The following is a 15,228-nucleotide window of genomic DNA, read 5'->3' on the forward strand; positions in this document are numbered from 1 at the left end:
CAGGATACCCAGGGCTCGGTTTACACCTATCGCCATTTCTAGCCACTGGGGGACCATAGGCAGGCTAGGGGAACTCATATTAATGTTAAAAAACCTCATAAAGTGCAATTTTCATGCCATGGGACCTTTAAGAGAGTTGGGGATTTGCAGGCCCTATCTGTGGCCCCTTCCTTTCTTGACTTTGCGCCCAGTCTGGCCAAAGCGTTTCTGTACCCTCGAGTGGGGTATGTCCCTAAAGTCCCTTCATCTGCACCGCAGCCTATCGTACTCCAGGCCTTCAGTCCTCCTCCCTTCAGGGAGCCAGACCAGCAGAAGCTTAATTGTATGTGTCCAGTGCATGCAATGGATGCATACGTGTACAGAACTGCCCTGTGGAGGAGGGCGGACCAGTTGCTTGTGTGCTACGTTCCCCCTAAGAGAGGTCTTCCAGCAACTAAACAGACCCTCAGTCGGTGGATAGTGGATGCCATCTCCATCTCTTATGAGTCCTCTGATCTCCCCTCACCGCTAGGGGTCAAGGCTCACTCCACTCGAAGTGTGGCAGCCTCTAAGGCCTTTTTAGCAGGTGTTTCGATGCATGACATCTGCAACGCTGCGGGTTGGTCCACGCCCATTACATTTGTCAGATTCTACGGTCTAGACATGCGAGCCACTCCTGGCTCTTCTGTTCTCTCTCCCTAGCGGTGCAGGCTTCCACAGTAGGCAGAGATTCGAAAGTCTGGCGGTGTGGGCATTCTCGTTCCCGTAGCGTTTTCCGACGCAGCTCGAGTTCCTGAAGAGAAACTTCTCAGGTTACGTATGTAACCATGGTTCCTCGAGGGAACGAGGCGCTGCGATTCAGAGCGTGGTCACAGAAGGCGCGTTCCCGTAGCGTTTTCCGACGCAGCGTCTCGTCCCCTCGAGGAACCATGGTTACATACGTAACCTGAGACGTTTTCACATTACACTGCCAATGATGTTTTTACGTACTAAGTTAATATGACTGCTTGTTTGGAGCAGCCTCTCAGCAGTGTAGCAGATTGATCAACAAGTACAGTATCATACAAGTGATGTTTTTGTCTTGAATAGCACACATACACCCATATTTGATGATAATCAACTACAATTTGATTTTGTTTTCTGTATACTGACTTGCTTGTTCTTCTCCTCTATTAGTGAAACTGTCACACAATAACTAACATGATCACGACAATGCACATGGTACCCAGTAGGCTCTGGCGCTTTTCACACCGACACATTTTTTTTTTTATTAATCCCAGAATTGCTACTAGGTTCTTTTTCTAAGGATTTACTGTTTCGTTTCAACATTCTGGCTCTAGATTGTCTTTGGCAATTTTAGAGAATCAAAGCCCCGTGTGAACAACGCTTATATAATACAGACATATCTTAGAACTAAAACTGTAACTATGAGTCAGCAACACCCTGTTCCTTCAAATGCTGCCTCTGGTCAGGCACCACAACTTAGCATTTATACTTTATAGTAGGGCTGTGAATCTTTGGGTAGACAGCTAATCGATTTGATTCACGATTCATAGGTTTTCGATTCGATTCAAGAACAATTTTTGCAAATTCAGAACGATTCAATTCGATTCGATTCACAATTAAATTCGATTCGATTCTGCATTCTTTAAGTGCATTCACAGGATTATTTAAATGCTTCCCCTAAATTCTTTAAATGCTTAGTCAGGGGGCAAATTACACAGCAGCCTTTATGGTTAGAGAACCATAGGTTAGAGAGAAAAAGAAAAAAAAAACACTTTTGTGCTTTGTTAGATGCTAGTTTATGATGCTATGGCATGACATGGCATATGTAGAAATTTATGTAAACCAAGATTTTAAAAAGAGCTTTAAAAGTATTATGTATAGGCTAACATTTTGTCACACCAGGGGCGTAGCCATCATTTCAGAAGTGACAGAAATGTCAAATACAATAATTTTATGTATGTATGTATTATTATTTATTTTATTTTGTTTGTTATTCATATATCATTATTTTTATATCTCTTACTTTGAATTTGCTATAAGAAATCAAATACACTTCTGGACAATAATCAATCATTTGTAATCTATATTTTTTTCCTAATGGCAATTTTATGATTGTTTTATATACTACAAACAATTATTTAAATTTTCTGCACAGAACAAGGTAGAAAATATAATTTATAGTTTCTGTACTGTAATAAATTATATGTCAATTAGCACTGCATCATTCATACATTTTATTTATTGTTTATTGTCTTTAGTGTTTATTCTCTTAACGTTTCAGTTCATTCTGCTTTTTATTCAGATTAGCTGCAGATATAGCCTTGCACATCTTAAGTTCTATGAGGGCGATATCACTTCTCTTTCAGTGCGAAAACGTCCTTATCTCATTTTCATAAAATAAAATGCTATTGTACATACAATGCTATTGTAAGCAAATGAAAAAAGCACAAATGTCAGGGCATGTCAAAACTTTTCCAGGGCCCCAAAACACCCTCGGACCCCAGAGATTAATTTTTCCTCTCCATCGGCGAATGATGATTCTGAAAGAAAACGAGCCCGATGTCTGTTTGCTATAGCAACGAACTCTACTTTCATGCATCTGATTATCAGATAAACCTTGCGCTCTTATTTCAAGCTTGTTGTTAATGCTGTGGTTATTTTAACAGTTTCCTTTGTACATTTGGTATAACAACATTGTTAAAACACATTTATCATTTAATGGAACTGTGTGTATGCTTTAGACACTTACATTGTTGCTCCGTCCATGCAATAAATGCGCAGGTATGTTACTGCTCAGGTAATGTTGTCGTCGTTATGACCGAGAGCCATTGAAAAACTACAGAGAAGTAAAACTACTTCACTTTAGCATTACTGACCACGAGTACTAAGGAGAGATCACACATCAGCTGCTCAAAAAATGTGTCAGTGAGACGCGGAGCGCAATCCTGTGACAGTCACTGCAGGCGGGAAATAGTGGAGCGCATGAAGGAGAGATGCGAGGGCACGAACACTGTTCAAGGTCTCCATTAATTCCTGCTTGTAGTGATTTAATGTGTATATATATTTGAAAGCATTGAATCGCTATAGAAGTCGCGGTTCATTCGATTCTTAGCGTTTTAAATCGATTACTGTCCGAAATCGGCGATTCACGATTCAAAAATCCATGTTTCAAGATCGATGCATTGTATCGTCAGGGTTTGTAATCGATGCATCGAGAAAACGAGTGAATCAATGCAAATAACAGCCTTATATTAGTGAGGGTGGAACTGTACATACCAACTTGTGTGCTTGTATGCTGTTATTTTAAACAGACCCTTAAGTACCTCAGTATGTTGAGTTGACAGTTTGGACTCTTCAGTCCAGCACAGAGCTGCTTCACTCCTGAATCTTGCAGGTCATTGTTACTCAGGTCCAGCTCTCTCAGAGAAGAGTTTGATGATTGTAGAGCTGAAGACAGGATTTCACAGTGCTGATCAGTGAGATGACCGCCTGCCAATCTGAAAAAAAAGAGAGGACTTTGGTTATAATGTCTGGACTGGCAAAGACTGAGCTTCTCCTGGCTACTGCACGAATCACACCTCACACGCGAGGGACTGTGGTGGCGAGTCCAGAGTCTCCTCTGTCTCGACACTCATCACATCCACCTCCTCGGAGGGGGGGGGAAGAAACCGCAGCGTGGGCCTCCGAACACTGAGAGAGAGCCGCGGATCTAGCGGGTGAGGACCGAGAAAAGGACGAGCCCGTCTCGGATCCCTCCGCTAAATCCACCCGCGATCCCCACGACAACAGTCTACGCCGTGCAGGCCTAGATAGCCAGGCAGGTGAGTTTTTATCAAGGTTGGAGCTAAAGTCTGCAGGGCTGTGTGGGCTCTCCAGGACCGACGTTGGCCACCCCTGGGTTAAATGGTTTAAAAATTCATTGGTTATTACAATAGTCACTACAGGACTAGCAGAAACATTCTGACCTCAACACACTAAAAGACCGTTACCATCGACTGGAGCAGATTCTTTGACAGTCAGAGAGGAGCACACACCTAATGTGTAGGCTGGATATTTCCAGCCTAGACATGTGATTAATCCGTATCTAAAGCCGTGTCTACATGCGGTGACCACACGGGAAGTGGCACGAGGCGACAAATCTTCTACAGTAACTGATGCCTCCTTCTATCCCTTCTAACATGCGTTGTATGTGTTGAAAGTGAAACCTAAAAAAAACAGCGCGCATAAGAAAGCAATTTCACGCTTTCGCGAGCTTCAGCAAATACACGCGATCACAGATTGCATGCTGAACAACCCCCGACGTGAAATTGAAATAATAACCTGTGATATAAGATTTTGGCCATATTGCCCATCTAAATCATACATCCCACACCAGGGCTGTACAGTGCGACATATATCGCACGTGCTACGAAAAAACTGGTCTGTACGATGAATAAATTTACCATTTTAGCACGCGTGCAATACAGTTTTGCATGTTCATAACACAGCCGCTTAATAGTGTGAAGTGATTTCGCTGTGCTTGTTTGTGTGTGTGAGATTGATTATACTTAGTTAGGGGTGTGCGATATGACGATTTTTGATCGTGGATGATTAAAATGTCTTATTTATATATTTATTTATTTATATTTGCTTTTTTACATATCTTTGTACATACATTTTATTTATTTATTTATTTATTTATCATTAAGTCAGCTTTGGCATTCCATACCTGAACATCTTCAAACTTGAAAAAGCTGAAACATTGTTTAATTTGTATCTTTCTTCTATTTTATATCTTTGTTCGCAGAACCCCAGCTTCATATGTTTATTATTAACATACTGAATCAATGTGAAAGTCAAACCTCAGTATGTTGAGTTGACAGTTTGGACTCTTCAGTCCAACACAGATCAGCTTCACTCCTGAATCTTGCAGGTCATTGTTACTCAGGTCCAGCTCTCTCAGAGAAGAGTTTGATGATTGTAGAGCTGAAGACAGGATTTCACAGTGCTGATCAGTGAGATGACAGTGTGGGAATCTGAAAAAAGAGAGGGCCTGGATATAAGGTATGCTGGTGTGCCCATCAGATTACAAGACTTCAATATGAGGTTCATTGAGCTTCAACATAAGAAAATGATAGATTATTTTCCACGGTCTTTACAGAAAAACTACAGTAAATGTGTCTTAAAAGTAATATTTCTGATCAGTGAGATGACAGTCTGCCAATATGAAAAAAAAGAGAGAACTTTGGTTATAATGTCTGGACTGGCAAAGACTGAGCTTCTCTGTCTTCCCTGCCACTCCGACTCTACAGCATAATTTCACCATCCAGCTAGGTTCATCAACAATTACCCCATCAATTTTTGGTAAGAGTTTTTCGCATAATCTTTGATGACCAGCTGACCTTCAAAGAACACATTGCAAAAACCGCTTGAAAGCGGTTAATTAAGACTTAACATATGTTGAAAACCTTGAAACATATCTTACATAAAGATAATTGTTTTAACAAGTTCAGGATTAAGTTTGAGGATGGTTCTCCAAGCATTTCTCAGTGTAAATTAAAAAATACTTTTTCATTTTATAATTCATAATTTATGTATACAGTGCAACTGCAAAGGCTGTGAGGAAAAAATAAATGATACATTTGTTTAGAGCTTTATGAATGACTACATTCCCTACTTTTGTTCACTACTTTTTATCCACAATCCTTTCTGATTTTGAGTGTACAACTGATGTACACTCGCTGAAGCACTATTTCCCATAATCCGATGTGGAGAGGACAGACGAGCTGGAAGAGATGGCAGGGAGCGAGCGAGTTTGAATGAGAGATGCGGTTTACATGTTTCTTATTTCTGCTTGAATGTTTATTTCATGCATTATTAATATTATTATATATTATTTAGGCATCGACTCAAAGTTTTACTAATTTACTGAGGCAGCATTGTTAATTTACAAGAGATGATAAAGATGATGATATTTTGCTGGATGATTTAAAAAAAAAAAACATCAATCACCTGTAGGTAGCGTATTCATCCTAATGTAAAATTACCAGTCACCTGAGGTCGCTCTATGACCGTCACCTTAACTGAGTGCGTATCTCGGGAGAGTTTCAAAACATTAAAAATAATAAATACATAAACTTTGTGTTATACGTGTGTGTGATATGTGGTTATTTTTTGTATAACTATAAAGTCTAAAGTCTATTTTTCAGTATTTTAATAGTATTTAATGATTATGAACAAAAGCATTTCAAAATAAATTAGGCCTTATATATACCATCGATGAAACCACAAAGCTGTTGCGGAGGTATGTATAATTATAATATAAAGTCAGTGTGAATGTTGTTATTAATATTATTTTCTAAAATAAGGTTCATATAATATAAAAGTACATATGTGTGGCGAAGATGTATCTGAGACAGCTCCAGCTCTCTGACATGCAACGTATACGTCAGCGTCCGAAATTGTCTCAGTACTGGCAGGGATTGTAAGGGGGCAAGGCACCAAACCCCCAACTGCTCCCTGGGCTCCCTGTGTGCACTTGATGTCTGGATGTCATCAAATTTTCTCAATCTCAATGAAAAGAAAACCAAAATTATACTTTTGCCTCAATAAATTCCTAATTTGCTGCTTATAAATAGTTAGTAAGGTAGTTGTTAAGTTTAGGTATTGGCTAAGATTAGGGATGTAGAATAAGGTCATGTAAAAGTAAGGCATTAATATGTGCTTAATTAGTACTAATAAATGGCTAATATTCTAGTAATATGCATGCTAACAAGCAACTAGTTAAGAGACCCTAAAATAAAGTGTTACCAAAAATACATACACATTATGTTGAAATACCCGTCTTGGTGAGTATCGTTGAAAAACTGTTGGGTATGTCTTAAGTGAACATAAGGAGGCATCAGTTACTGTAGAAGATTTGTCGCCTCGCGCCACTTCTCGTGTGGTCACCGCATGTAGACACGGCTTTAGATAGGGATTAATCACACGTCTTATGCTGGAAATATCCAGATCAAACAAAAGGTGTCCATGGGAACGGAGCTAGTGAAACACACACACCATGCATTGTAGCCTAAAACATTAATATTTGCGACTGACACCAACGATTGTATCTGGCTATGCAGTGGAGATGCGTTCACTGTCAAATATGCTATATGGATATTTCCAGCCTAGACATGTGATTAATCCGTATCTAAAGCCGTGTCTACATGCGGTGACCACACGGGAAGTGGCACGAGGCGACAAATCTTCTACAGTAACTGATGCCTCCTTCTATCCCTTCTAACATGCGTTGTATGTGTTGAAAGTGAAACCTAAAAAAAACAGCGCGCATAAGAAAGCGATTTCACGCTTTCGCGAGCTTCACCAAATGCACGCGATGACAGATTGCACGCTGAACAACCCCCCACGTGAAATTGAAATAACCCGTGATATAAGATTTTGGCCATATTGCCCATCTAAATCATTCATCCCACACTATCAACAGGCGCGTCATGTAGGCTACACTTCTTGAACTTCGTTTTGGCACCACAAGGTGTCACTGTGGCCTCAAAGCTTACCCCTCTCCTACTCTGGCTCGATTGCTATTCCCGAGGTAAAACATGCCCTCCTCATTACCCTACGGACAAAGAAATGTAGAAATAAAATGTGAAAATAAATAAATGTAGAAATAAATAAATGTATAAATAAATAAATAAATACGTAAATGAATACATAAATGTGAAAATAAATAAATGTATAAATAAATAAAAGAAAAAATATATAAATGTGGAAAAAAATATAAAACAAATACATAAGGAAATAAAATTATAATTATTTATTTTTGCTTTTTTACTTTTCTTTGTATATTTATTTATATATTTATTTATTTATATTTGCTTTTTTACATTTATTTGTACATTTATTTGTACATTTATTTATTTCTAATTAAGTCAGCTTTGGCATTCCATACCTGAACATCTTCAAACTTGAAAAAGCTGAAACATTGTTTAATTTGTATCTTTGTTCTATTTTGTATCTTTGTTCGCAGAACCCCTGCTTCATATGTTTATTATTAACATACTGAATCAATGTGAAAGTCAAACCTCAGTATGTTGAGTTGACAGTTTGGACTCTTCAGTCCAACACAGATCAGCTTCACTCCTGAATCTTGCAGATCATTGTTACTCAGGTCCAGCTCTCTCAGAGAAGAGTTTGATGATTGTAGAGCTGAAGACAGGATTTCACAGTGCTGATCAGTGAGATTACAGCTTGACAATCTGAAAAGAAAAGAGAGGACTTTGGATATAAGACATGCTGGTGTGCTGGTTTCCCTAACTTTGTTCACCAGAAAAGATCATGCTGATTGATCATTTAAAATAAAGACATGACTTCATATTTTATGAACATTATTTGTATTATGCTTCAACATATGTATTTCTTGTTGTATGTACATGTCTTGTTAGCTAAATATTGTGGTTATTATTATTATTATTATTATTAGTTATTTAGTTACTAGAAACGTCCAGGCAGTTGTGTTGTGACAGATTGGAGCTAAACTCAGCAGGACACTGGAAATCCAGGAACAGGATTGCATATCCCTGGTTTAGATAGTACTGACTGGACTATGTCTGAGGAAGCGACAGCTATTCTTTCAATGAATCTGACACTTTGTAGTTATCCTTTATGAAAATACATGAATTTAAGTGTGCTGACAATTGTGGCATTAAGGAAGAACAGCTATAGTGCTTATACTCGATTATTTTGTGTCTTGGCATGATAGGTGTCCTTCCTAAATTAAATGTTTTAAAAATCAATTATATGAAAACTGACTTTAAGAAATTCACATTCCCAAGTGTATAATTGTTAATGGGAAGGAAATAAATTCAGTGGACAGCTATAACTAATCTGTGGACTATTAATAATAAACCTTTACATTTTGAATTAAACATATATTTTAAGAGACAGGTGGATCGATCCTGAAGTATTGGTAGTTTTGATATTGCTGGTGTATTCAAAGGAATTGACCCTTACATAAAATAATAAAATCTGTAGGCATGTAGGCTTTATCTTTACCAATGATTTTCTAGCATGAAATTTAATGCTTAAAATAAGCTGTAAAGTAGAAAAATAAACTATGTAAGTAAATAATTGTAAGCCCTCACTTGTAAGTCACTTGGGATAAAAAAAAAAAAAGTTCTGCTAAATTAGTAAGTCTAAAATGCAAATGTTAATGTAACTAATTGTGTAAGATGGAACTATTTATTTTGCTCATACAAAAAAAAAATGCAAATGCTGAAAAACAGAATTGGTCACAGAGAGTGTTCACTCCTGACACTTCACTCACAACGCTTCAAACAGGGCTGTGTTTTACAAAAGCATCATTACTTCTACTTCAGACTACTGCCATCTTTGCAGTCAGCTTAGTCTGATGATGTTTTGGGGAAATGCAGCTCAGAAGAATGCTTATCATATAATAGAGAAACAATCTGGAGTAATTTCACAGTATACAAATGGAAGACATACAGTCAGGTCCGGAAGTATTCGGACACGGACTGAGTTTTTGTGCTTTTGCCTTTATACACCACCACAATGGATTTGAAATAAAACAATCAAGATCTGATTGAAGTGCAGACTTTTAATCAAAGTACCTCCATTTTCAGGGGCTCAATAGTATTTGGACGAAGTGACAATTGTAAATATAAGCACAATTTTAATACTTGGATGAAAATCATTTGCAGTCAATGACTGCCTGTAGTCTGGAGCCCGTGGACATCACCAAATTCTGAGTTTCCTGCCTGGAGATGCTTTGCCAGGTCTTCACTGCAGCCACCTTGAGTTGCTGCTTGTTTGTGGGTCTTTCTGCCTTTAGTCTTGTCTTCAGTAACTGAAAAGCATGCTCTATTGGATTGAGATCAGGCAGTCTTAGCCATTGAAGAATATTACATTTATTTGCCTTCAAAAATTCTCATAGCCTTAAAGACCTCAGAATTTATCCTGCTACTTCTGTCAGGAGTTACATCATCAATAAACACCAGTAAGCCCGTTCCATTGGCAGCCATATATGCCCATGCCTTAACACTACCGCCACCATGTTTGACACTTGATGTGGTGTGCTTTGGATCGTGAGCCGTTCTTTTCTTTCACCATACTTTTCTCTTCCCATCAGTTTGGTTAATCATGGTTCAATTCAAGTTAATCTTGGTTTCATCAGTCCTAAAATCTTATTACAGAACATGGGAGGCTTTTTCAGATGTTTTCTGGCAAAATCTAATCTTGCTCTCCTGTTCTTGAATGTTACCAGTGGTTTGCACCTTGTTGTAAACCCTCTGTATTTACATTCATGACGGCGTCTCTTGATTGTTGATTTTGACAATGATGTGCCTACCTCCTACAGAGTATTCTTGATTTCTGTTTATGCTATGGTTTTTTTTATGTTATGATTTTTTATGGCTTTTTTCTTCACCAAGGAAATGTTTCTGCGATCATCCCCTTTAGTTGTCTTCCGTTGTCTTCCAGGCCTTTTGATGTTGTTGAGCTCACCAGTGCTTTCTTTCTTCTTAAGAATGTAGCCAACCGTTGATCTGGCCACACCTAAGGTTTTTGCTATCTCTCTTATAGATTTATGTTGTTTTTTTCAGCCTAATGATGGCCTCCTTCACTTTCATTGAGATCTCCTTGGACTTCATTGGTAGCACCAGTCAAACAGCTTCCAAATGACAATTTGATTCCTCATATCAAGTCCGGGGGCCTCATTTATAAAATGTCGCGCAGAAACCATCCTAAATTTGATCTTACGATCATCTCTCAAATATGCATACGTGTGATTCATAGAATGAACGTACGCACAGAAAGGGCACGTACGCATCTCTTTTAGATGTGAAATCTATAAATCGCAAATGATCTTGAACTTGCACACAACTGAATGGTTTCAGCTCTCTGCCTTGTAAACGACTCCTAATTAATGTCATTAACATATAAACGATTACCAGTCATTGTTCAAATCCTTTCATTTAGAACAGCGAGCTGCAAGAACAGCTTACATTTCCAAAAACCTGCAGTACTCCAACAAGAAAAAGTGTGTACATCTGCTCAGACCCTGACAAAGACATAAGCACTAAGCACTTTTCCACGTCAAAGGCAGTTTTTACAAATTTGAGCGTTGGCGTGGATTTAAGCGTACGCACACTCTAAGATAAAATCTTTATCACTTTATGAATGAGGCCCAAGATCTTTTTTCTACTTAATTTGTCTTAAAGTAATGAGGGAATGGGCAGCACCAGGTTAACCTCTCAATTAACCTCTTCTTAGTCAACTGTCCAAATACTGTTGAGCCACTGAAAATGGAGGCACTTTGCTTAAAATGACTGTAACCCCTAAATAGTAAATGTCATATTTTTGTGGAACCTCTTAAAATAAAGCTAAAAGTCTGCATTTCAATCACATCTTGACTATTTTATTTCAAATCCATTGTAGTGGTGTATAAAGGCAAAAGCACAAAAACTCAGTCCATGTCCGAATATTTCCGGACCTGACTGTACATGTAACATTTATTATAATTAGTTTTATAATCATTTAAGTTGAACATTAAAAGTTCAAATGGATCCTGTTTTGTTCTGTAATTGTTTTTAATATATCTGTCAGACAAAAGCATTCAAATTGTAGGCTTACTGTCAACTACTGTATAGTTTAGCTATGGTATTTGTAGTAAGAAGTAACCACAGATTTACCATGATATTTTTCATATAAACATGGTAATAATGGTAAATCTGCCAACACTGTTACAGTTCAACATATGTAACACTACAGTTATTTTTCATACCTTCAAAAGTACAACTTTGTACCGTACCCTCTCTGCCTTCTGTAAGTATGATAAGTATGCACCCTTTAAGGGTGGATAAGGTACAAAGGTACAGAGTTAAGGGTATGAAAAATAACAATGGTGTTACATATTTTGAACTGTATAACCATGCATTTTTGTGATGTGGTTTATTGACTGTTGACTATTGAATGTTAATGTATTTATATGTTATGCATTTACTCAGAGTCTTTTGTGTGAAACTCTATTTTGGATATTTTTTAGATAATAAGAAACTGAACTGGAAAAAAAAAAATCACAGAAATCACAACTTCAGTCAAATGTAAATATGTTCATTTTCGCATACTCACAGAGCTTTTCTGCAGTTTCTCACAGCAGGTAACAGTCTCCATCGACCCTCTTTTGATTTGATATTATACTTTTTAAGGTCTAACTCCTCAGACATCAGGATCATGTTTGCCAAAGTTGAGCATTGTGCAAGAGAAAGACTTTTAGTTTTTGCTTTAGATTTTAAAAGCGCCTGCACTTCTTCAACTACAGAGTTTTCCTTCATCTCAATCAAGCAGTGTGACAGATTCATCCATCTTTCAGGACAATCATTGTTTTTTTTACCTCGTTTGAGGTTTTTGATTATGCTCTTGATGCTCTCTGGGTTGTTCTCTGTGTGTATCAGTGCATCCTGTAAGAGTCTCTGATTGGACTCCAGTGAGACGCCATGAAGAAATCGTAGGAAAAGATCCAGGTGTCCATTTTTACTCTTCAAGGCTTTATTCATTGCTCCCTTCAGAAACACATCCAGAGGAACATTCTCACACTGAGTTCTGGACTTTCCTGTCAGGAACATTTTCAGAACCTCACTGTTCTTGTGTAAATAGCAGTAAAACACATACAGTGCTGCAAAAAACTCCTGAAAGCTGAGATGTACAAAGCTGTAAACCTTCCTGTGATAAATCACAGATTCCTCTCTAAAGATCTCAGCAAATCCCAGAATACACTGAGGCGTCAGTGACGTCTATGCCGCTCTCTCTCAGGTCCTCCTCATAAAACATCACATTGCCCTTCATCAGCTGATTGAAAGCCAGTTCAGCAAGTTTCACAATGAATTCTCTGTTGGACTGCAGGAGTTTCTCCGGATCTCTCTCTTCATACTTCTGGTTCCTCATATTTGTTTGAATGAGCAGGAAGTAGATGTACATTTCAGTCAGAGTTTGAGGGATTTCTGCACTGAGATCTTGTTTCAGGATGTTTTGAAGCACAGTGGCTGAGATCCAGCAGAAGACGGGTATGTGACACATGATGTGGAGGCTTCTTGCTTTTCTGATGTGTGAGATGATTCTGCTGGCTTGATGCTCGTCACTGATTCTCTTCCTGAAATATTCCTCCTTCTGAGGGTCATTGAATCCCTGAATTTCTGTCACACGGTTGATGTAGTTGGAGGGGATCTGATTGGCTGCTGCTGGTCTGGAGGTGATCCAGATGAGAGCAGAGGGAAGCAGCTCTCCTTTCATGAGCTTTGACATCAACACAGCCACTGGTGAAGTCTCAGTCACATCACAAGCTTTCTGAGCGTCTGAAAACATCAGTGTAATTCTGCTTTCATCCAGACCATCAAAGATGAACACAACTTTACATTCATCATAAATCTTTGAGTCCAGATCTTGAAGTTCAGGATAAAAGTCAAGCAGAAGTCTGTGAAGACTGTACTGATGATCTTTAATCAAGTTCAGCTCTCGAAATGTAAGCACAAACATGAAATCTACATCCTGACTGGCTTTTCCCTCGGCCCAGTCCAGAATGAACTTCTGCACAGAGACGGTTTTTCCAATTCCAGCGATGCCTTTAGTAAGTAAGAACCGTCTTTATTTTGTCTTTCTTCTCTCTTTCGTCTCTCTTCTGTTCTCCTCATATCCTGATTCAGGTAAAGGATTAAAGATGTCATTGCAGTTGATTGGAGTGTCTTGGAGTGTCCTGTAACTTTTCTCCATCTGTAGCACCTCATGTTCTTCATTCACTCCTTCACTCTCTCCCTCTATGATGTACAGCTGTGTGTAAATCCTGTTCAGGAGAGTTTGATTCTCTTGTAGTTTGACTCCCTCAAATAAGCTCTCATACTTGTTCTTCATGCTGGTTTTGTGCTGGTTCAAGCAGAAGTCTGTGAAGACTGTACTGATGATCTTTAATCAAGTTCAGCTCTCGAAATGTAAGCACAAACATGAAATCTACATCCTGATTGGCTTTTCCCTCGGCCCAGTCCAGAATGAACTTCTGCACAGAGACGGTTTTTCCAATTCCAGCGATGCCTTTAGTAAGTAAGAACCGTCTTTATTTTGTCTTTCTTCTCTCTTTCGTCTCTCTTCTGTTCTCCTCATATCCTGATTCAGGTAAAGGATTAAAGATGTCATTGCAGTTGATTGGAGTGTCTTGGAGTGTCCTGTAACTTTTCTCCATCTGTAGCACCTCGTGTTCTTCATTCACTCCTTCACTCTCTCCCTCTATGATGTACAGCTGTGTGTAAATCCTGTTCAGGAGGGTTTGATTCTCTTGTAGTTTGACTCCCTCAAATAAGCTCTCAGACTTGTTCTTCATGCTGGTTTTGTGCTGGTCTTTGATTCTCTGCAGATCAACATGCATTGGTTGGTCTGAATTGAGCTGCAGGTCTGCTTCTGTATCATGATGACTGGTGTGGCTCTGACAGTAGGGGAATGTGCCGGTCGGTGAGGACACAGGTTTTTTACCACTGAAAAGACATTATAAAAAAAACAGAGATACAAACAAACAAGAAAAGACACTGTCAAATTATTTTAGAATCCAATAACAGAAACATTGACATGGACAAAAAGCAGTGTTCACATGATATTATTTTTAATTTGAACAGTGACAGATGACAGATGATATACTATAGAAGTTTTTGCATTTCTTTGTTGAACATTAAAATCCCCATCACCAGAAGTGAGATGATAGTGGTCCTAGTTTTTAGAGCACTAGTAAAGATTTTTATGTATTTGTTACTATTGCTTATGCAGAGGCTATTTAGTAAAACATATCGCACAAAACGTGAAGAAAAATGGACATTGAGCATTTTGGTTTCTATTAGAAATTGTGCACTATCCATAGCCAGTCATCACTGCAAAAAAACTTTGGAAACTGCTGATTTAGGATTAAGTTTATTTCAAACCAGAATTTTCAGATTCATCATTTCAATTATTGAATTCAAAGCATTACAAGAGACACAGCCACACCCACAATCTCTCTCTGTTTGTTGAGAGAGAGTGATTATGTAAATGAAGTTTTTGACTGAAAAGTTGACAGCTGTGATGCCGTCTTAACTAATTTATAGGACTGCTGATCAAAATGATCAAATATTACAGTATAAATAATTACAGTGCTAGAATTAGACATTTTGATTATCCACAGCACCCCAGCTAAACCTATCGTCATGGCAACCAGGTTGCGAACCACTAACTTAA

General features: G+C 38.3%; 1 pseudogene; it reads right to left on the minus strand.

Moving 5' to 3' along the window:
• The window catches only part of LOC107698775 (protein NLRC3-like), a 38,052-nt pseudogene that overhangs the window by 18,376 nt on the left and 4,448 nt on the right, over window positions 1-15,228 (minus strand).

The sequence above is a fragment of the Sinocyclocheilus anshuiensis genome, unplaced genomic scaffold (genome assembly GCF_001515605.1).
Source record: "Sinocyclocheilus anshuiensis isolate Anshui unplaced genomic scaffold, SAMN03320099.WGS_v1.1 scaffold178, whole genome shotgun sequence".
Classification (NCBI taxonomy): Eukaryota; Metazoa; Chordata; class Actinopteri; order Cypriniformes; family Cyprinidae; genus Sinocyclocheilus; species Sinocyclocheilus anshuiensis.